Here is a 22319-nt window from a genome sequence, read left to right as displayed (position 1 = left end):
GAGCCATGTGTCTCCCATAACATCTCATTTATTAACTCTTGTGATCAAACACATCGTGTCATGTTTGACAGCTTATAAACTGAACAGAAATCACTAAATCACACATTAGTATCTTATTTAAAGGTTAAATCTTTATGACATCTGTGAGAACACAATGAGCTCATGGGATTTCAGAAAAAGTGGAAAATAAAAGGAAAATAAACTCTTACACAGAGATGGACAGGTAGAGGAGTATTAAAGTAGCAGAAACAACTAAAGCCGCAGTAAATGTTTGCTGGGTGAAAAACAGGAGCAGCAGCTCGTGATGTGATGAAGATGAATAAAATGAACGTCATTTTCAGCCATCAGTCATTTGTGCTGAGATTTAGTGTGCTTAATGAACATTTATTTTAGTCTTAGAATTTACATTAAAGGACAAAGACATAAGACTATCAGAGAGATGATCTTACCACAGTTTCTCCAGTTTACAGTGAGGATCCTCCAGTACAGCACAGAGACACTTCACACCCAAATCTCCTATTTTATTCCAAGACAGATCCAGGCGTCTCAGGCATGAGGGGTTTGATCTCAGAGCTGAAGCCAGATCAGCACAACCTTCTTCTGTGATGCCACAATCCCACAACCTGTAGAGAACAATGACACATTTTTCACTTTCACAGATCAGATCAGTTTAGCTGTGCATCCATTAAAGAGAAAGTATAATGTTTTGTGTACATGTTTGATGAATCATTGGACAGACATCTAAAACATCAAAGAGCACAAAATATGATCACAGAACATCTAAAGACTCATTCAGGAAAGATAATTAATATTTCTTTTTTGCACTGTTTTTTTAGGCAAAATATCTTATGTAATCTGTTTTATTAGTCACACTATTCATTACATAGCTGAGTTATTTAGAGCTGTACTAAAGTGTAAAATGTAAGTTTGGAAACAGCTATTATCACTTAGTGTAAACAGACAACCCGTTTAAAGGTTTTGCCATTGCAAAAACTGGTTTAACATGAACACAGAAGTCCACACAAGTACACGTACAAGAAACACAATGTTTTACTTTTTGTGTTTCTGTATCTTGATTGGCAGTTGTATCATCCAATCAGTAGTAAGTAGGGGTGTAATGGTACACAGATGTCACTGTTCGGTACGTACCTTGGTTCGGGGGTCACGGTTCGATACTATTTCAGTACAACAGGAGAAAGAAAAAAAAAACAAAAAAAATCTACTATGCTAGGTTTCTTTTCATTTATTTTGAACAGACAGTAGTACCAACTACAATTTTTTTCTACCTAGATGTGAAACACACACAAAACATATCAGTTCCAGCACTGCTGACTTGAAAGCGCAGTTGGTACTTTATCTAAATAAAATACAGTGAACCAAACATCAGCGCGCCCGCCTCATTGTGTCACTGTTGTAACGCGACTGAAGTACAAAGTCTATCATTTACATAAATAGTAGTTTTGCATTTGGATACATAGCAAATACGGAAATATTATGGAATATTTGAATTTGTGCCGAATAAGAGAGGTAGCTCCATTTCACAAACAGTGGAGTGCACAAGCCGTAAAAGTAACATTACACTGCTTTGTGAGTGAGAGACACGTTCAGAATCAGCACATGATCACTGTCTAGTGGTCTTTGTTTTCAGGTGCATAACTCAACTCCTGGCATTCGCTGTTCTTCTGCTGGCGGTTATCAAACAGCATTGCATTACTGCGGGTGCCCCCTTCTGGACTGAGGTTGAATTGCCTGTATTCATTGTAAGGCCTCATGCACCAAACCGAGATGTCTGTACTGTGATGGTTCGGTACAAATACATGTATCGTTACACCCCTAGTATCAAGTATTCCTTTCAAAACAATACCTAACTTTCCAGTTACTCTGACCTGTCATCCTGTTTTCTGACTTTTTTTGAGTAATTTGTTTTCTGCTTCAAAAATACTGTACAGTGTGTCATATATAATCTTACCACAGTTTCTTCAGTTTACAGTGAGGATTCTGCAGTACATCAGAGAGCAGATACACTGAATCTCCTAGTTTATTCCACGACAGATCCAGTTCTGTCAGGTGCGAGGAGTTTGATCTCAGAGCTGAAGCCAGAGCAGCACAAACTTCATCTGTGACACCACAATCATGCAACCTGTAGAGAACAATGACACACTCTTCACTTTCTCAGATCAGTTTATATGAAGGTAAAAGTGTAACATAACTCAAAAACTAGCTGATTTGAATTTGAGAACTTGTCATATGTGACCCTGGACCACAAAACCAGTCGTAAGTAGCACGGGTTTATTTTTAGCAACAAGCAAAAATACATTGGCATTTTTTAAATGGCAAAAATCATTAGGAATTAAGTAAAGATCATGTTCCATGAAGATATTTTGTAAATTTCCTACCGTAAATATATCAAAACTTAATTTTTGATTAGTAATATGCATTGCTAAGAACTTCATTTGGACAACTTTTTTTTGCACCCTCAAATTTTCAAATTTTTCAAATAGTTGCATCTTGACCAGATATTGTCCTATCCCAACAAACCATATATCAATGGAAAGCTTATTTATTAATTAATAATATAAATCTCAATTGACCCAATTCAAAACCCTTATGACTGTTTTTTTTTTTTTTTTGGTCCAGGGTCACATATTAAAATGTATATTTGTAAGTCGAAATTTACACTCACAGCTCTGATGTGAAAAGCATAAAATCTTGGGGCTATAATATTTGCAATATTCTTGTTCAGAAAAATACACTTGTGTAAATGCAGATGTGTGAGAGCAGAGCTGGGGCCGGAATGAAGCCATTTTATTCGTCGAAGCCTGACCAGTAAAATTGGATGGATTATTTGTGTGAATAATCACGCAACAGCAGCACCTACTGTAGTTTGCCATTTTTACATATTATTATTATTATTTTATTATTTATTTGAGGTTACCAAAATCTGAAGAGTGCTACCCAAAGGGCTACCGGGAATTTAGACATTTTGCGAGGCCTGCACACCTTTCTCAATACCAAATACTATTAAATACTTCTACATTTTTATATAAATACGTGAGAAACGGTTCCTATGTGATATTGGATGTATATCTTATAGGTGGGAAGACTTCTCAGCTAACTCAAGGACCAGAAAGGACCAGAAACTCAAGGACCAGAAAGAAGAGTTGTATACACACAAACACACACAGATTATTATTGTCAGTGTGTACACATTGAAAGATTCAGCTTTTCACATCAAATCTTTAACTGTAAAATTATTTTAACAAATACAAATATTACTATGCCAATCTAGCTCTCTAGATTTGCTACTCTTTTACCTTCATAAATTTAGCAGTAAATCTAGGGCTTGATAATAAATCAAAAAGAAAGCAAAACTGAAAAAAAAAAAACCCATCTGATATAATTTTCCCATGTCGATTATTTTGTTTTTTTAATACTGTTTTTACTTTCCTCTTAAAAACATACCATGTGTGTGTGGTCGGTGTTATGGAGATGTATGAATGTTTTGCATGTGACTGCCATTTCTAGATGCTGTGTCAGTTAAAATAATTAAAGCTTTTACACGCTCATTAATGTCAGTTCCAAAACAGTGGACTATTCAGAAGACCCTGCAGGTGGGGCAAGCGTTTTGAGCTTTTATTTATTTATTTTTTTTTTACATTAGTAATAGTAGCTGGCTTGGCAAATATTGTATTTGATGGCAACATGGCGGACAAGACTATCTGTACTGTGCTTAAAAAAAAAAAAAAAAAAAGAAAAAAAAATTGAGGAAGATCACATGAAACGGCAATCATGATTCAGATTCACATCTAATGTTATAACACTATGAGCACACAAGATACGCAGCCTGCTGATCCATCAGAGGTGCCCTGTCCAACCCCTGCTCTTGCTCTTAATCAGCAGTGTTCTATTTACAATTTTGAATGTGATTTTTAAAAATATACTGTATGTTTACAAGACATACAAGTTATTTTCTAATTTTCACACCGCATTATTTAACATATCTATTTACAAGAGATACAAGTTATTTTCTACTCTTCACATTTCAAGAAATGTGTTCTTTTTGATTTCAGTTTTTTTTAAATATTTAATAAATAACAAATAGTTTGTTTCCTTCAATTATTTTAAAATCACAAAGAGAAGACATGCACTCTTTCGTTAGAAAAAAATATGGGGGCAGGTTTACCATGATGTAGCATCTCCTCTTCTTTTCAAAACAGTTTGAAGATGTCTGGGCATCAAGGTTACGAGTTTCTATAGTTTTGGTGTTGGAATTTGGTGCTGTTCCTGCCTGATATAGGTTTCCAGCTGCTAAAGAGTTTGTGGTCATTTTTGACGTATTTTTCGTTTAATTATGTGCCAAAAGTACTCTATAGGTGAAAGATCTGGACTGCAGGCAGGCCAGTTTAACACCTGAACTCTTCTACTACGAAGTTATGCTGTTGTGATAGCTGCAGTATGTGGTTTTGCACTGTCCTGTTAAAATACACAAAGCCATCCCTGAAATAGATGTCATCTGAAGGATGTTTATATACCCTTCAGCATTCATAGTGCCTTCCAAAACATGCAAGCTGCGCATACCATATGCACTTATGCACCCCCATACCATCAGAGATGCTGGCTTTTGAACTGAATGCTGATAACATGCTGGAAGGTCTCCCTCCTCTTTAGCCCAGAAGACACAGAGTCAGACGAGCCTAATAGCACACATTTATCTCAGTTTAATGTTGAAACTAACATTGTTTTATACTTAAACTCTTTTGGGTCTATATCTATAGATTTTATTTTAGGCAAGTTGTGATGATCTGAGAAGGCAAAATTGATCTGGCCACTTGGTCGTTACTTTAAAAAACAAAAACTTATCTAGGCCCTAGGATTAACAGGCCCTAGCTCTCTCTGGATCAGTGGTTGCACAAAAGCAGGTTTAAATATTCCGATGTGATTGCGATTTCAAAGGTTTTATAAACATGGTGAAATCATCATATAGCAATAAGATTGCTTGTGTTTGAATCGAGATCGTAATCTTTTAATGATTAATCCATATGAATCTATAGCCTATGTATTTTTGTATGGCATAATTTGTACCAGTCCTCAAAAGTTACCCGGGCCCAGGTGCCCAGGCGCGCGCCCCCCCACCAATCATGTTACAGACCTGATGCTAATTAGCTTAATTAGTTACTAGATGTTCTCCCAGCTATATCTTTTAAAAATTTCTTGCTTTTCCAGCCCTTTGTTGCCCTCGTGCCAACTTTTTCTAAAGACATGTAGCAGGCATCAAATTTGAAATGAGCTGATTTAATGGATAAAAATGTAAAATTTCTCCATTTAAATATTTACGTTCTCATAATTCACTTCATGTGATTTGAAAGTCTTTTAGTTTTAATTTTATTAGAGTTTTTCTGTGTTATTTAGAACTCTGTACTCGTATGTATGCAGCAGTGATTTGGGTAATTTTACACAATTAAAACAATATTTGAAAAAGTCACTGACTGTGTTGAGCTCGAGTCTGTTTAAAGTAAAAAGATTGAAATGTTGATTGTGTGTGAAAGACTGTGTATTTCAGTGTGACTCTCAGACCTGCAGTATCATGATACTGAGGAGCAGCTCAGGTGTTCAATTATTTACAGCTCAATCAGCTGAACTCACAGCAGCAGAAAGAGACTCAACACTTCAAATATACTTTACATTGTGTTTCATGTGTGAGAGTCACATATGATCTTACCACAGTTTCTCCACTTTACAGCGAGGATCCTCCAGTACAGCAGACAGCAGCATGGCTCCAGAATTTTCTATTTTATTCCTAGACAGATTCAGTTGTCTCAGGTGTGAGGGGTTTGATCTCAGAGCTGAAGCCAGAGCAGCACAACCTTCATCTGTGATGCCACAATCATTTAACCTGTAGAGAACAATAACACTCTTCACTCTCTCAGTTCAGATCAGTTTAGCCTGAATCCAATATTTTTTAAAAAGTACAAACTTAAAACACAAATCAACATGTTTGATGGATCACTGGACTGAGATCTACAATGTCACAGAACAAAAATATAAGCCTTAATTTAGGAAAGGTAAATAATATTACTTTGTTGCACAGTGTCAGTGAGGTCATTCCATGTCAAATCAACCAAATTTCAAAAATGTCCCCAGCTCAAATTTTTGATTTTGCTAATATTTTTTCTGAAGAAAGATATGCACATACAGTGATGAAAGCTAAAATATTAAATGTCATGGATAAATACTTTTACATGACAAGTTTGTGGTTTTTACGCATCAAATCCTTTGTGTCGGTTCCCTTATGGAAATGGCGGAGAACCGAAAGGAGTAGATCGCCATTACAAAAACAACAACAAAAAAAAACAATCATTCAATAATTGTAACCATGGTAAAAATGTTTAATAAATGTAAAAATGTAATGTACAACCTGAATTCTGGAAAACTAAAAGAATCTTAGATCTTATGAGCCACTATTTTATTCACAATAGAACATAAATAAGGGGTAGTCGTGGCCTAATGGTTAGCGAGTCAGACTTGTAACCTGAAGGTTGTGGGTTTGAGTCTCAGGTCCGGCAGGGATTGTCGGAGTGGGATGTGAATATCCAGTGCTCTCTACACCTTCAATACCATGATTGAAGTGAGACCCTTGAGCAAAGCACCAAACCCCCAACTGCTCCCTTGGCAGCATTAGATGTCCATTGCTCCAGGTGTGTTTTTAAATGAAGAGCATAAATTCAGAGTATAGGTCACCATACTTGGCCACATGTCACGTCCATTCCTTTAACATAAATGTTTAAACTGAGAAATTTTACAATTTTATGCACAAAATGAGCTTGTTTCAAATTTGATGCCTGCTACAGGACTCAATAGTTGGGATGGGGGCATGTTTACCATGGTGTAGCATCTCCTCTTCTTTTCAAAACAGTCTGAAGATGTCTGGGCATCAAGGTTACGAGTTTCTTTAGTTTTGGTGTTAGAATTTGGTCCCATTCTTGCCTGATATAGGTTTCCATCTGCTGAAGAGTTTGTGGTCGTCTTTGATGTATTTTTCATTTAATAGTGCGCCAAAAATGTTCTATAGGTGAAAGATCTGGACTGCAGGCAGGCCAATTCAGCACCTGAACTCTTCTACTACGAAGTTATGCTGCTGTAATAGCTGCAGTATGTGGTTTTGCATTGTCCTGTTGAAACATACAACACCTTCCCTAAAATAGATGTCGTCTGGAGGACCTTTATATACCCTTCAGCATTCATAGTGCCTTTCAAAACATGCAAGCTGCGCATACCATATGCACTTATGCACCCCCATACCATCAGAGATGCTGGCTTTTGAACTGAATGCTGATAACATGCTGAAAGGTCTCCCTCCTCTTTAGCCCGGAAGACACAGAGTCCATGAATTCCAACAAGAATGTCAAATTTGGACTCGTCTGACCATAGAACACTTTTCCACTTTGAAACTTTTAAATGAGCCTTGGTCCACAAGGCACATATCGCTTCCTTTTTGCATGATAGAGCTTTAGTCGGCACCTGCAGATGGCACGACGGATTGTGTTTACCAACTGTAGTTTCTGGAAGTATTCCTGGGCCCATTTAGTAATGTCAATGACAGAATCAAGGTGATGAGTGATGCAGTGTTGCCTGAGGGCCCAAAGACCATGGGCACACAACAAAGGTCTTCGGCCTTGTCCCTTACGCACAGAGATTTTTCCCAGTTTCTCTGAATCTTTTGATGATGTTATGCACTGCAGATGATGAGATTTGCAAAACCTTTGCAATCTGACATCGAGGAACATTGTTTTTAAAGTATTCCACAATCCTTTTATGCACTTTTTCACAGATTGGAGAGCCTCTGTCAATCATTACTTGTAAGACATCTCCTTTTATAGCCAATCATGCTACATACCTGATGCTAATTAACTTAATTAGTTGCTAGATGTTCTCCCAGCTAAATCTTTTAAAACTTTTTTGCATTTCCAGCCCTCTGTTGCCCCCGTGCCAACTTTTTTTGAGACATGTAGCAGGCATCAAATTTGAAATGAGCTGATTTAAAGGATAAAAATTAAAAATTTCTCCATTTAAATATTTGTGTTCTCTTATGTTCTATTGTGAATAAAATATTGGCTCATGTGATTTGAAAGTCTTTTAGTTTTAATTTTATTCAAGTTTTTCTGTGTTATTTAGATCTGTACTCATATGTATGCAGCAGTGATTTGGGTGATTTTACACAATTAAAACAATATTTGAAAAAGTCACTGACTGTGTTGAGCTCGAGTCTGTTTAAAGTAAAAAGATTGAAATGTTGATTGTGTGTGAAAGATTGTGTATTTCAGTGTGACTCTCAGACCTGCAGTATCATGATACTGTGGAGCAGCTCATGTTCAATCATTTACAGCTCAATCAACTGAACTCACAGCAGCAGAAAGAGACTCAACACTTCAAATATACTTTACATTGTGTTTCATGTGTGAGAGTCACATATGATCTTACCACAGTTTCTCCACTTTACAGCGAGGATCCTCCAGTACAGCAGACAGCAGCATGCCTCCAGAATTTTCTATTTTATTCCTAGACAGATTCAGTTGTCCCAGGTGTGAGGGGTTTGATCTAAGAGCTGAAGCCAGAGCAGCACAACCTTCATCTGTGACGCCACAATCACTCAACCTGTAGAGAACAATGACACACTCTTCACTCTCAGTTCAGATCAGTTTAGCTGTGAATCCATTATTTTTTTTAAAAGTACAAACTTAAAACACAAATCAACATGTTTGTTGGATCACTGGACTGAGATCTACAATGTCACAGAACAAAAAAAAAAAAAGCCTTAATTTAGGAAAGGTAAATAATATTCAGTGAGGTCATACCTTGTCAAATCAACCAAATTTCAAAAATGTCCCCAGCTCAAATTTTTGTTTTTGCTAATATTTTTTCCTGAAGAAAGATACGCATATATAGTGATGAAAGCCAAAATATTAAATGTCATGGATGAATATTTACTGACTATTTTGTAGAGGGAGGTCAAAATGGCAAATTTCACCTGAAATTCAGAGTCAAGTTACAGGAGGGTTAAAAATGACTTCAGAAAGATGGCAACATCATAATCTTACTTTTAAACAAAGATTGGTAGTTCTATTAGTAAAATCTGTTGATCAATCTTTATGTGCCAGTGGTGACAATTCAAAAATGGGGAACAGCACTTTAAGTTTTTCTCCAAAGTTTGCATGCCTGTAACAAACTTTACAAACTGTAACATCTTAACAAACTTTCCTTTTGGCATCTGTAATTTAATGCCCTATGAGATTCGGTTCCAGAGATACTGGAATTTCAATATGGCTCCAGGAGTAAATCATTAAAATTTACACATTTTCAGTGGTCAAAAACTAGGGATGCACAGATACCACTTTTTCCAGTACTCGCCCGATACCGATACTTTTATTTTTGGTACTTGCCGATGCGGAGTACCCATACCGATATTTCAAAATTTACCAGTAAATTTGTAAAATATTGGGTACAGAAACTAAAAGAATATGTATTAGTTGGCTAATTTCATTTATCAAACAGATACAGTCAAACCAAAATTTATTCAGATACCTTTTCTCACATTATCAGACATTTTTTACATTATCACATTATCATATTATCATAAACAGTGTCCTGCACTCACTAGTTAAATAAATAAATAAATTATATATATATATATATATATGTGTGTGTATATATATATATGTGTGTGTGTGTGTGTGTGTGTGTATATATATATATATATATATATATATATATACACACACACACACACACACACACACACATATATATATATATATATATATATATATATATATACACACACACATACATATATATATATATACACACATATATATATATATATATATATATATATATATATATAAAAATTAGGTGGTGTATATCTGGTGTCTGAATAACTTTTAGTTTGACTATATATCCCTTAGTTATTTTTTACTCTCTCGCTCTATGGTACATCATCTGTAATTTAATAGCATTAAAATGCTCCATTGCAGAGGCTCAGTATTGTAATCACGCGTTTTGTAATAATGCAGGGAACCACTCGTTACGAATCTCCTAACTCTGATATTTTCAGAAATATAAATCATGTTTTTTTAATCTGAAACATGCTGCTATTTGGGCTATAATCTAAAGAGACTCAAATAATGCAGAAACACACTCATGAAGCAAGCAAAACATGCTCAACGCGCTCAAGTACAGTACAGCCTTGTGCATTTCACAAACACTGCTAGTTTCACTTTTGTCGTACAGTTGTGTCTGCTTAAGGTTGAAAATAAATTATGTTTATAGTGAATGCCTCTATAAATTCTGTTTCATATTTACAAATTTGTTTTAACCCAAAAGATGCGTGTGCTAAATATGCCAACAATCCAGAAAGATCACGCAAAAGAATGATCTCTCTCGCGCTCTCATTCCCTCTCTATAAGTTGTGCATTGCACATATTCGACCAAACTACAAACTTCCCAGTGATGTCAAGGCAGAATCTTAACTTGACAAGCCGCGCATCTTCGCCACCGCGCGCTCAATCCATTCTGCTTTGCCTTTCAGCTCGCGTGCATCAGCTATACAAGCGTTGATACTGAATGTTTAACATTATATTATTTGCATACATATACTTCGTAGACATCCTTAATCTCTAATGACTCCATTCTGCTGTCTGTTGTTCTGTTGTCTGCGTTTCTTTGCCTGAATACGCACTTGTCACATGATGTGGTATCGGCCTTTGGTATTGGGGCATTTTAATGAGTATGAGTACAAGTACAGGAGCTCAGTATCAGACCCAATACCGATACCAGTATCGGTGCATCCCTATCAAAAACCAAATGTGGGTCAGTTTGAAAAACCTGAGACATCTTTTCTTTCAAAGACGAATGTCTGAAGAACGAATAATGTTAAAACTAGAGATGTACAGTATCTCGTTTCTTTCTGTCAAGACAACTCCATTGGACATACCTGTCTGAATGCCATAAATATTCTTTTCTCAAAGTTTGGAAGCCTATAACTCAAGAAGGATTAAAAAAAATACTGCAATATGATTTTAGATTCTAGTTCTTTGGAATCTTTTTTTTAAGGCCCTACATCTTGTAGTCCCAGAGATATGGGGATCTCAATTACACTCCATTTTCAGTAGTTGAAAACCAAATGTTGGTCACTTTGTATGCAGCCGATGCCGATTTTATTTAAAGAACAATGTCTGAAGAAGAAATAATGTTGAAATTAGAATTGTATCTTGTTTCCCGCTATCAAAACAACTGCATAGAACATACCTGTTTGAGTCTCAGAAATATTATTTTTCCAAACTCTTCCACCATGGTCTTGTCTTTCTCACCTCCTCTTGTCAGTCAGCTTGACTCACTCTCTTCACATGATAAATGAAATCTGATCTGTGATGTGACTGTCATTCAGCACACTGCATTGAGCAGCCGCGTTCAGTTTTAATTGTATTGTCTGTTCTCTAACTGAACTAAATGAGTTTTATTACTATAAAAAAAAATAAATAAAAACAAAAAAAGTTTTTCTTCAGGCGACTGACAGATGAAGCAGCACATACCGACATCTACCGCGTATTGTTTAATGAATACTGAGTGACCTAAGCCATGTAGCACAGAAATTACACTTTTGCTTCACTTTGAAATATAACACGAGGAAACAATCCCTCACGAAAATTAATGCCATAATCGTATGAAATTAAGACGTGCTGTTCTGATTTAAGACCTTTTCAAGACCTTAATTCACGAAAATGCGATTTAAAACTTTAAAGGTGAAGTCCACTTCCAGAACAACAATATACAAATAATGTACTCACCCCCTTATCATCCACAATGTTCATGTCTTTCTTTCTTCAGTCGTGAAGAAACTATGTTTTTTGAGGAAAACATTTCAGCATTTTTCCAAAATGCAGTGTAAATGTGGCTTCAGATCTCAAATCTGGTTGTAAACAATCCCAGCTGAGAAAGAAGGGTCTTATCTAGCAAAACGATCTGTTATTTTCATAAAAATAATACAATTTTTTATACTTTTTAATGCCAAACCCTCGTCTGGTCTTACTCTGCCTGGACTGTGTTGGTTTTGGTTGATGACAGTTAGTGTATGTTGAAAAACTCCCATCTCATGTTCTCCCTCAACTTCAAAATCGTCTTATATCGCTGTTTTACATTTTTGTTGAGGGTGTTTGATCTTCTTTGCATGTTCACTTTGCAAAGACTGGGTCGGAACTTCTGCAGGGATGTAGGACGATTTTGAAATGATTTTTGAAGTTGAGGGAGAAAATACGATTTCAGGGAGAGAAAGGCAAGACTAGCATTTGAGATTAAAAAGTATTTCAATTGTATTTTTTTAATGAAAATAAGCAATCGTTTCACTAGTAAAGACCCTTCTTCCTCGACTGGGATCATTAACAACCGCATTTGGGATCATTTGAAGCTGCATTTAAACTGCATTTTGGAAGTTCAAAATCGGGGCACCATATCAGTCCATTATATGGAGAAAAATGCTGAAATAAAAAAAAAAACAAAAAAAATAAATTCTGAAATGGAAAAAAAAAATCTTTACGACTGAAGAAAGAAAGACATGAACATATTGGATGACAAGGGGGTGAGTACATTATATGTGAAACTTTGTTTTGGAAGTGGACTTTTTTTAAGAATGGAAACCCTGTGATAAAGGGAAAAAAAATACAATTCTAATTTCAACATTATTTCTTTTTTAGACATTGTTCTTTAAATAAAATAAGCACAATAAATGTATAAGCTGCATACAAAGTGACCAACTTTTGGTTTTTGACCACTTGAAAATGGGTTACATTCAACAATCTATATATGGAGCCTCATTGAGATCCCCATAACTCTGGGACTGAATAATGCAGGGACTTGAAAATAAAATTAAGATTCCAAAAGAAAAGTTTATTAACAACTAAAATCTAAAATCATATACCTTTATTACTTCAAGAGTTATAGGCATGCAAACTTTGGAAAAAGAACAGTTATGGCACTGAGACAGGTATGTTCAATGCAGTTGTCTAGACAGAAAGAAACAAGATTCCTATTTAAAAGAAAATAAGTATATATTTTCAAACTGACCCACATTTAGTATTTGACCACTGAAAATGTGTACACTTTAACGAATTACTCCTGGAGTAATATTTAAATTTCAATATCTCTGAAATTGAATCTCATGGGGCATTAAAAATAAAGACAAAAAAAAAAAAAAAAAAAGTTAAGACCCAATATGTAAAAAAAAAAAAAAAATAAGAGTGACGGATGTGTACATGTGTATCTTTCTTCAGAAAAAAAATATTAGCAAAATCAAAAATTTGAGCTGGGGTCCTCTGGTTGAGTTGACACGGAATGACCCAGTGGTTTAACAATTACAATTACTTAAATGTATTTTTTGTGAAGACATTTTTAAATGATTGACAAACCCAAATAAAGTATTCATATACCACTTCTCTGAATCTTACAGTGTCACTGATTTGACATAAAACCGCTGATGACTAAACTCTGGACACCATCTGTAGCACTGATTTATACGCTTTTAACTTTGATTATTTTCATATTTTAAGAGTGAAGCAATTGTTTTCGTTGATACTTACTGAACTGATCTTGACTCTTTAATTACTGGCAGCAGCTTCTGAAGAACTTCCATATTTTCAGGCTCATTCTTTTCTTTAACAAATTTATCAAGACAAAACTCATTCAGTTCCTCTTCTGATGTCAACAACAGAAAAACTACAGCTGACCACTGAGATGAAGAGAGTTCAGCTTCCTTTATTGTTCCAGATTTCAGATACCGTTGTATTTCCTCCACTAGTGAATGATCACCCAGTTCATTCAGACAGTGGAACAGATTGATGGATTTCTCTGGAGAGTCAATGATCCTGATCTTCATCTTGATGTAATCAACAGTTTTCTCATTGCTGTCAGAGCTGCTTATTTTCAGCATCATTTGTCGTAGGAGAATCTGATGAGACTCCACTGACAAACCCAGAAGGAAGCGCAGGAAAAGATCAAGATGTCCATTTTTACTCTGCAGAGCCTCATCCACAGCTCTCTGATGCAGCTCAGATAAGGAAACATGCTTAAACAAGAGTTGAAACCAGTCTTTTACTTTAGACCATAAACTCTGTTTGGTGATTGGTTCAAACACATTTATGTTGCTGTTTGTATAGGAGAGGTGCACATATAGAGCTGCTAGATGTTCCTGAATACTCAGATGAACAAAGCAGAAGACTTTCCCCTGATACAAGCCTCTCTGAAGATCTGAGTGCACAATCCTGAGTACACTGATGCTTCTGTCACATCAATGCCACACTCTCTCAGATCTTCCTCATAGAAGATCAGGTTGCCTTTCACAAGCTGCTGAAAAGCCAGTTTTCCCAGTTTGAGGATCATGTCTTCATCTGTCACCTTCTTCTCATAGTCCTTCTCATGTTTGATGTTGGTCTGAAGGATCAGGAAGTGTTTGTACATTTGAGTGAGAGTCTTGGGAATCTCTCCACTCTCTGCTCGACTCAGCATCTTCTCTAGAACAGCGGCTGAGATCCAGCAGAACACTGGGATGTGGCACATGATGTAGAGGCTCCTTGATGACTTCAGGTGTGAGATGATCCTGTTGGCCAGACTCTGATCACTGATTCTCTTCCTGAAGTATTCCTCCTTCTGTGGCTCACTGAAGCCACGTACCTCTGTCACTCGATGGACACACTCAGAGGGGATGAGATCAGCTGCTGCTGGTCTGGAGGTGATCCAGATGAGAGCAGAGGGAAGCAGATTCCCCACAATGAGGTTCATCAGCAGCACATCCACTGAGTCTGATTCATTTACATCACACAACCTCAAATTACTCTGAAAATTCAGAGACAGACGACACTCATCCAGACCATCAAAGATGAACAACACTTTAGTGTCATCACTCGATATTTCTATTTCTTTAGTTTCAGGGAAAAAGACATGAAAAAGACCTGAAAGACTGAGTGTTTTGTCCTTCATCAAGTTGATTTCTCTGAAAGGAAGTGGAAATATGAGATGGACCTCCTGATTCTCTTTCCCTTCAGCCCAGTCCAGGATGAACTTCTGCACAGAGACTGTTTTTCCAATGCCAGCGACTCCCTTTGTCAGCACAGTTCTGATGGCTTTGTCTTGTCCAGGTAAAGATCTAAAGATGTCATTGCATTTGATGGCTGTGTCCTCTGTTGCTGTTCTCCTGGATTGTGTCTCAATCTGTCTCACCTCATGCTCATTACTGATCTCTCCACTCTCACTCTCTGTGATGTAGAGCTCTGTGTAGATCTCATTCAGGAGTGTTGGGTTTCCCTGGATTGCTGTTCCCTCATACAGACACTCAAACTTCTTCATCAGATTTGATCTAAATGTGTTGAGGACTTCATGCCTGTAAAATTAAAATACTGCATTATTAAATTTTCCTTTACATTTATTCATTTAGCAGACGCTTTTATCCAAAGAGATGTACAATTGGGATGGGTTATTGAACAAGCTAATTAGCACAGCGTCTTTTATATATTCCATATTATTATCAAATAATCTTCTACAGAAATATTAGACCTGAGATCAGACTTTGTATCTTCATTCTTAAGGCCTGTTCACACCGGGACGAATATCGCCGACGTTTAACACGCCGTGACTAAACAAAGAGCGCCAATGTAAGTGAACACACCGACGCGCAAAACGGCAGGCGTAAAAGCCTAATTTTCTAAAGAACGCCTCGGGCTCGTTTTTTTGGTTTGACGCGCCGCGTCGCGTTAAAAACTGGTAGACCAATGAGATTGGTGCTTTTGTCCACGTGCCCGGAGCTGCTGAAGTTACAGAAAACACGACTTGGTGGCGCTCAAGCACAAAACACTGTCATGTTTTGGATTGTTATTGCAAACCGTAGTTCATTCACAAAAATAAATGTTTGCTTTTTCCAAAAAATATTTAAAACAAAAATAAGTGACATACTTGCAAATAACCGGATATTATTTTGAAACTTGGCATATATTTGTACATAAGTAGTCTTGTCCTCTTATTGAAATGTATTATTATAATTTAAACATTAATTGTAATAAATATTATAAATTAATTATTCGATTGTTTAAAATATTGTTTTAACGCATGTCGCAGCAGCCTAATCATAAAATACCATACATTATGCAGAGAAAAGGTTAAAAGAGAAATTGCTTGTAATTTTTTTTTATTAAAAATGCACATTTTCAAAAAGACAGAACATGTTATATCAAAAAATATTTAACATGCTGTGGTGAGTGCTGGTATATTAACTGATGAAAGAATTAGGTGCAATAGATTCGATAAATCGTCTATGGGGTGTATCCAATATCAGCGTCTTTTCCGTCGTCTTTCCCCATTCAACACAATTTCCTCATCGCTGGAGGAGGAGAAGCTGCTGCTGCTGTTTGAAAAATCCATGTTCTGTTTAGCAGTTAACAAAAAGCATGTAGGTTTGACTATAGATATATAAATTTATATATGTCTATGGGTTTGACAAGCGCGTATGCTGGCTCTCTTCTTCTTCTGTGTGACAAGCAAGTGTCAGAAGCACAGCGTCATTTTGTGTACAGAGGTATTTCTGTCGTTTATTAAGCGCCATGCGAGTGAATTCGCCAGGGAAAAATCGCATGGGTATCCTGGCGAAAAACGTCTCAAAAAACGCTGACGAAATGCACGTGCGATATTCGTCCCGGTGTGTACAGGCCTTTATAATCTAATGGTGGATTCATAGATGCGTCACTCCTCATAGATACACAGCTGGACCCTTTTTCTGATCTGTTCTGCTGAAATGAACTATAACAGAGAGAGATTAAAGTAAATCCTTTGAATTATCATATTCAACAAAGTTCATCTTCATATACTGTATTTATCTGTATCACTTTAAAATACACTTAAGGATCATTTCATTTAGACTATTTTATTACAAAAGATGTTACATAGAACTGAGCGTGTTTTTGTTTTTTTTTTTTACAAATTTCTCTGTGTAACGTTAAAATAAAAAAAATCTTTTATCAATGTACAAGAAGAATTTCTCATATATTGTATAAACTTCTATAGACACTATATTAATAATATAAAATGACAAGCTATAATAATATTTTTATAAAAATGTACCTGCGATCAGTCTTCGTATCTCCACTCTTAAACACTAATGGTTCATTCATAGACGTGTCACTCCTCATAGACACACAGCTGGACTCTGGTTCTGATCTCTTCTGCTGAACTGAACTATAACAGAGGGAGATTAAAGACAATCCTCTGAAATTGCCATATTTAACAAAGTACATCTTCATATATTATTTAATCACTTACTTTAAAAAAACACTTCAGGATCATTTATACTATTTTACTACAAAAGATGTTAAATAGAATAAAGTGTTTTCACAAATGCATCTTTCTGTGTAACACTATACATGTTAAAATATCAGATATCTTTCAGCAAATGTACAAAAACTATTTCTCATACATTGAATAAAATACTATATACACTATTTTGATAATATAAAATGACATGCTATAATATTATTCATATTAAAATGTACCTGCGACCAGTCTTTGTATCTCCACTCTTAAACTCTATTGGCTGAACCATAGACTCATCACTCCTCATAGACACACAGCTGGGCTCTGGTTCTGATCTCTTCTGCTGAACTGAACTATAACAAAACAGATTTAATCATTTTATAATGATAATCATTTTCATGTAAGGTCTTTGTGTATTTTTCATCAAAAACACTCCATGAGGAGGCTTTTTTACCCTAAATAAAATCTTAAAAAAAAAAAAAAATCTCCAGACACAAAGACACGACTAAGAGATTCTCATTTACCATCATTCAAGGTGATTTAATACAGTGTTTATTCAAAGTACCTGCATCGTGGAGAAAAATCTTCATCTGTGGATGTTTGTGTGTCATCCATGATGAAACAGAATCTGATCTCCAGCACTGACTCTGAATGAAAAAAAAAAACAAACACAATAATTCAGATAAACGGATCCTGAGAGAAACAGGATGAGACGCGGCGTTCACTCAGATACACAATGTTAGTCGTGTATTAACAAATGATAAAATAAACCACAGACAACACGAAATCAAGCCATGTCCATTTGCTTGCAAAAGAAAACACTGAAACATAAAAACATACGCTCTTCTGAGAAAATATGAATGCGGAAGTTACCTGCAAAGCACCTGAACACTCAGCACTTACCTTATTTACACACAGATTCACAAAATCCACCGCCTTTCCATGAAGTAGCTACATGTAAAATCATGGCTTAGTTCATATGAAACTGATATTCCGTATAGAATCGATTCTGGCTGTTTAAATGGTGAAACAACAACTCTGAACATTAACTTTCACTTTTTAATTTGAGATGCGAAAAACAACGATGACGTCGACACCCCCAGCACCTGTGGAGTGCGTAAGGGAGCGTCTTTAAACTCCACACACAGTTGGAAAACGTTTGTGATGTCATCCGTTCAAATAACGTGCACGTTTTAATATACAAAATCATTAAAAACCATTTGTACAAAAAAGGACCAGCGTTCATTAAATAATCATAGTTGCTTTTGGGGTAAGAAAAATAAAATATAATCTTGTTTTCGTTTGCATTAAGATTTTTTTTTTTTTTACCCCATGACGGATAATTTTATTCCCCCCCCAGAAAACGAGACTGAATATATTTTTTTATAATTTTTCTTATATAGAAAAAGCATCTATTTAAAATATTTTTAGGTATTTGTACTTGAAATAAGACAAAAATACTTCGCAAGAAATACAATTTTATAGCATATAAAGGGGGACGAAACCGAAAGAAACTCTGGGTTTTCTCTGTAAATATGAAGAGGTCAAACAACAGATTAATGAGCTGATCCAAATTCTGCAAAAAGATTATGGACGTAATTATAATATAAGTCAGACACTGAAGTGAGTTGCTGTTGTCATTCTTCTGAGGAAGATTCATTCACTTGTTTTGTACCCACACAGAAATTTTAGTCAGATTTTCTTAATGTTCATTCGATCTCGTTTTGTAAGCGACTTTTCTTTCTGTTGTCCTCTGTTTGTTTGACTACTCGAAAGAGACTATAGGAAAATATATTTAAAATCTGTCTCTAAACCTCTCTTATCTTGACTCAAAGTTGATCTAGACCAGGGGTCACCAGACCTGGTCCTGGAGGGCCGGTGTCCCTGCAGAGTTTAGCTCCAACCCTAATCAAACACACCTGAACCAGCTAATCGAGGTCTCACTAGGTATGCTTGAAACTTCCAGGCAGGTGTGTTGAGGAAAGTTGGAGGTAAACTCTGCAGGACACCGGCCCTCCAGGAACAAGTTTGGTGATCCCTGATCTAGACGAGTACATAGAAACTATACAAAGTTCTGTTAATCTTAAAGCAGTTAAAACTGCATCTCTATATTCATTTTATGTGTCCTCCTTTGTTTGGATTTCTTTTTTCTTTTCTTTTCTTTTCTTTTCTTTTCTTTTCTTTTCTTTTCTTTTCTTTTCTTTTTCTTTCTTTCTTTCTTTCTTTCTTTCTTTCTTTCTTTCTTTCTTTCTTTCCTCCTTTCATTTGTACAACTGTATTGCCTTAATTTGATGTTTTGTGCTGTTTAATAAAAAACTAAATTAGAAAAAGATTTTGCCATTCCCACACCTAAATTCAGATTACCCTGTGAACCTAACCTGGGGCAAGTTCAAGCTCAAACAGGTGTACAACGTTTTGCTACGGTTTCCGGGTTGAACGACATGTTTTCTGGAAACGGTGTGCAACGGAGTTTGAGATACGCTTTCTCTTGTTTGGTGGGTGTGTCAAAAATGTCAGCCCAATAAGCAGCAACATGTATATAAACCATGCAGTATTAAAGAGACACTGATTAATTTAATATAAAAATACTATACATATTTATATATTTTGCTATTGTATTTTGGAGTGACACTTTCATAAACTTTTCTATACTCCTCTGATTATATAATGGTAAATGGTAAAAAACAGTGATCAGCAATAATTATAAGCCTAACAATGTTACTCACAATAAAAAATAATAAGGTCATATAGATCATAACACAGTCTTGGAGGAAAGGAGTGGATTATCCTTCACCTGAAATGCCTGCCATTTCATCCTGAAATGCGAGACAAATGTTGGATCACAATAATTAGGAACCAGTTTCCACAAACCCATTCACTCGATTGGAATGTTCTCTTTTTTCTGGACGGTAAGGGTAGTGACTGTAACATCGGGCGTATTTTGCAGTATTAAACACATATTTATACCGATTTCATCAGGCTCTGAAAATTCTTCAAAAAGAACACAAAGAATGGCCTTCTCAGCTGCCACATTTGCAGATCTTGCATCATCAGAACAGGTTGTTTAATGCACCACCGTTTCCATTTGAAAAACGTTTTGCAACGCTTTGTCGGGGCTGAACGCAAGGCTGGTCAGGAGCAAGTTTTCTTCAGCAAACTATAGTTTCAAAAGTCAGGCATCGCTTATGATTTTTAAGGGTTTTAAGTTTAGTAGAGACGTCCCTACCAATATCCAGACACTACTAAATTGTCTCTAGCAATAATTTTGATCAAACAATATCATTCTGCCATTCTAACCCCACAAATGCCTAAATCAAACCTATGTCCTTGATTATCAGAATGGATTTTAGCCGACAGCCGTTTCAATCGGCAAAACCAATCAATCAGTCAACTTCTATTATTCATTGCTTTTGAAACAGAAATCCAGCAATACATCCAAGCTATTTCATCCTCAAAGAACTCCAAAGCTCTTAAGATGATAAACCTGTGCCACAGTTTTTTATTTATTTTTATAAATTTTAAGTGTATATTCTGTATTTCATTTCTAATTAATATTTCATCATTTCATGTAAATAGGTACTTTTACACTTGTTATGTGTTTCTATGTTTTGAATATAAAAACAATAATAATAATAAAAATTCTGTGGCGTTAAATATCGCTGAAGTTCATTTCAAAATATTCAAAAACATTTTGAATTGTATTTAAATCAAGATACAGCAGGACACATGTTTCTCCAGACGGTATCAAGTGGAAGCTCCTCTTCTCGAGATGACACATATTTTAATAAAAACAAACATACAAAGGCTACACACTCAAATGTTAGATTAGAAATAATAAGGAAATATACAAGCAATACAAAATTACGATCAATATTAAATCAAAAGGGACTTAACCAAAACAGGGACACACAAAGAATCTAGAAGTAGAACACAAAATTTATTAACAAAATTAAACTATAACAAACAATGTGGAATGTAATAATCAGGAATTTGTGATGTAAAGTTAAATGAATGCATGGAAGTGTAATGTAATGTATGTGTTGGATTTACAAAAGAAACAAGCTTAATGAGAATCTAAACAAAATCAAGCCCAATATGCAGCTCTCTCATGGCCATTCGTCTTGCATCTTTTAAAAGGCCCAAAAGAAAGTAAACAACAGGAGTCCTCAGTGAAACTACCAAAGAACAATTGCTCGATAAGACAGAGGTCGTCATGGACATGTTAAAATAATAACTTGACATACAAGCATCAGTTACAGCACAGCTATCATCATTTAGGTCCTGCTCAAAATTCTGGTACTGCTTGATCTATAACACCCCAGTGTTAGGGTCCCTAGGCACAACATCAGTACAAATGAGCAAAAAAATTGCAATTTTTCAGTCTCTGTGTTACACTTCATTTCTGAGCGCTCTCTTTGATTACCCAGTTATGGTTTTGATCTTGTGCCTGGTTTCCTGGATTTCCCTGTTTGCTTGCATTGTGGACTCTGTTGTTTGGATTGTTTGCCCTGTGATTTTGACCCTTTGCCTGTTATTTAGACTATGATTGTAGATTACTCTTATTAAAGCTGTATTTTGGATCTTCAACCCAAGTCTTGGAGCAAATTGTAAAACAAATACATTTCATTTAATTTTCAAAGTAACTTCTTTTTTATTATTCTATATTATTGTTCAAATCATCCCAGGGCCAGATCGGACATCTTTGTGGGCTGTATGTTTGACACCCTTGATCTACACTGTAGACAATATCTAGTGAATCCACAATGATCCTGCACTCAATTTCATGAGCCATTACCTATAAAACAAGACAATGAAAGACGACACACATGACAGTGTGATGCTGTGTGTCTTTAGTCTCTGTAGCGGCTTCTTACCGTGCTGAAAAAAACAGCTAAAACCAGCCTAGGCTGGTTGGCTGGTTTAAGCTGGTCTCTCAGCCTGGCCAGCTAAGGAAGTGGCCAAAACCCCTCTAAAAC

General features: G+C 35.9%; 1 pseudogene; it reads right to left on the bottom strand.

The window, feature by feature from the left end:
* LOC127171278 (uncharacterized) overlaps positions 1-22319 on the bottom strand; it is a 179137-nt pseudogene that overhangs the window by 16767 nt on the left and 140051 nt on the right.

The sequence above is a fragment of the Labeo rohita genome, chromosome 9 (assembly GCF_022985175.1).
Source record: "Labeo rohita strain BAU-BD-2019 chromosome 9, IGBB_LRoh.1.0, whole genome shotgun sequence".
Lineage (NCBI taxonomy): Eukaryota > Metazoa > Chordata > Actinopteri > Cypriniformes > Cyprinidae > Labeo > Labeo rohita.
Note: the sequence above shows the minus strand (reverse complement) of the source record. Positions and strands in the feature narration are given on the sequence as shown.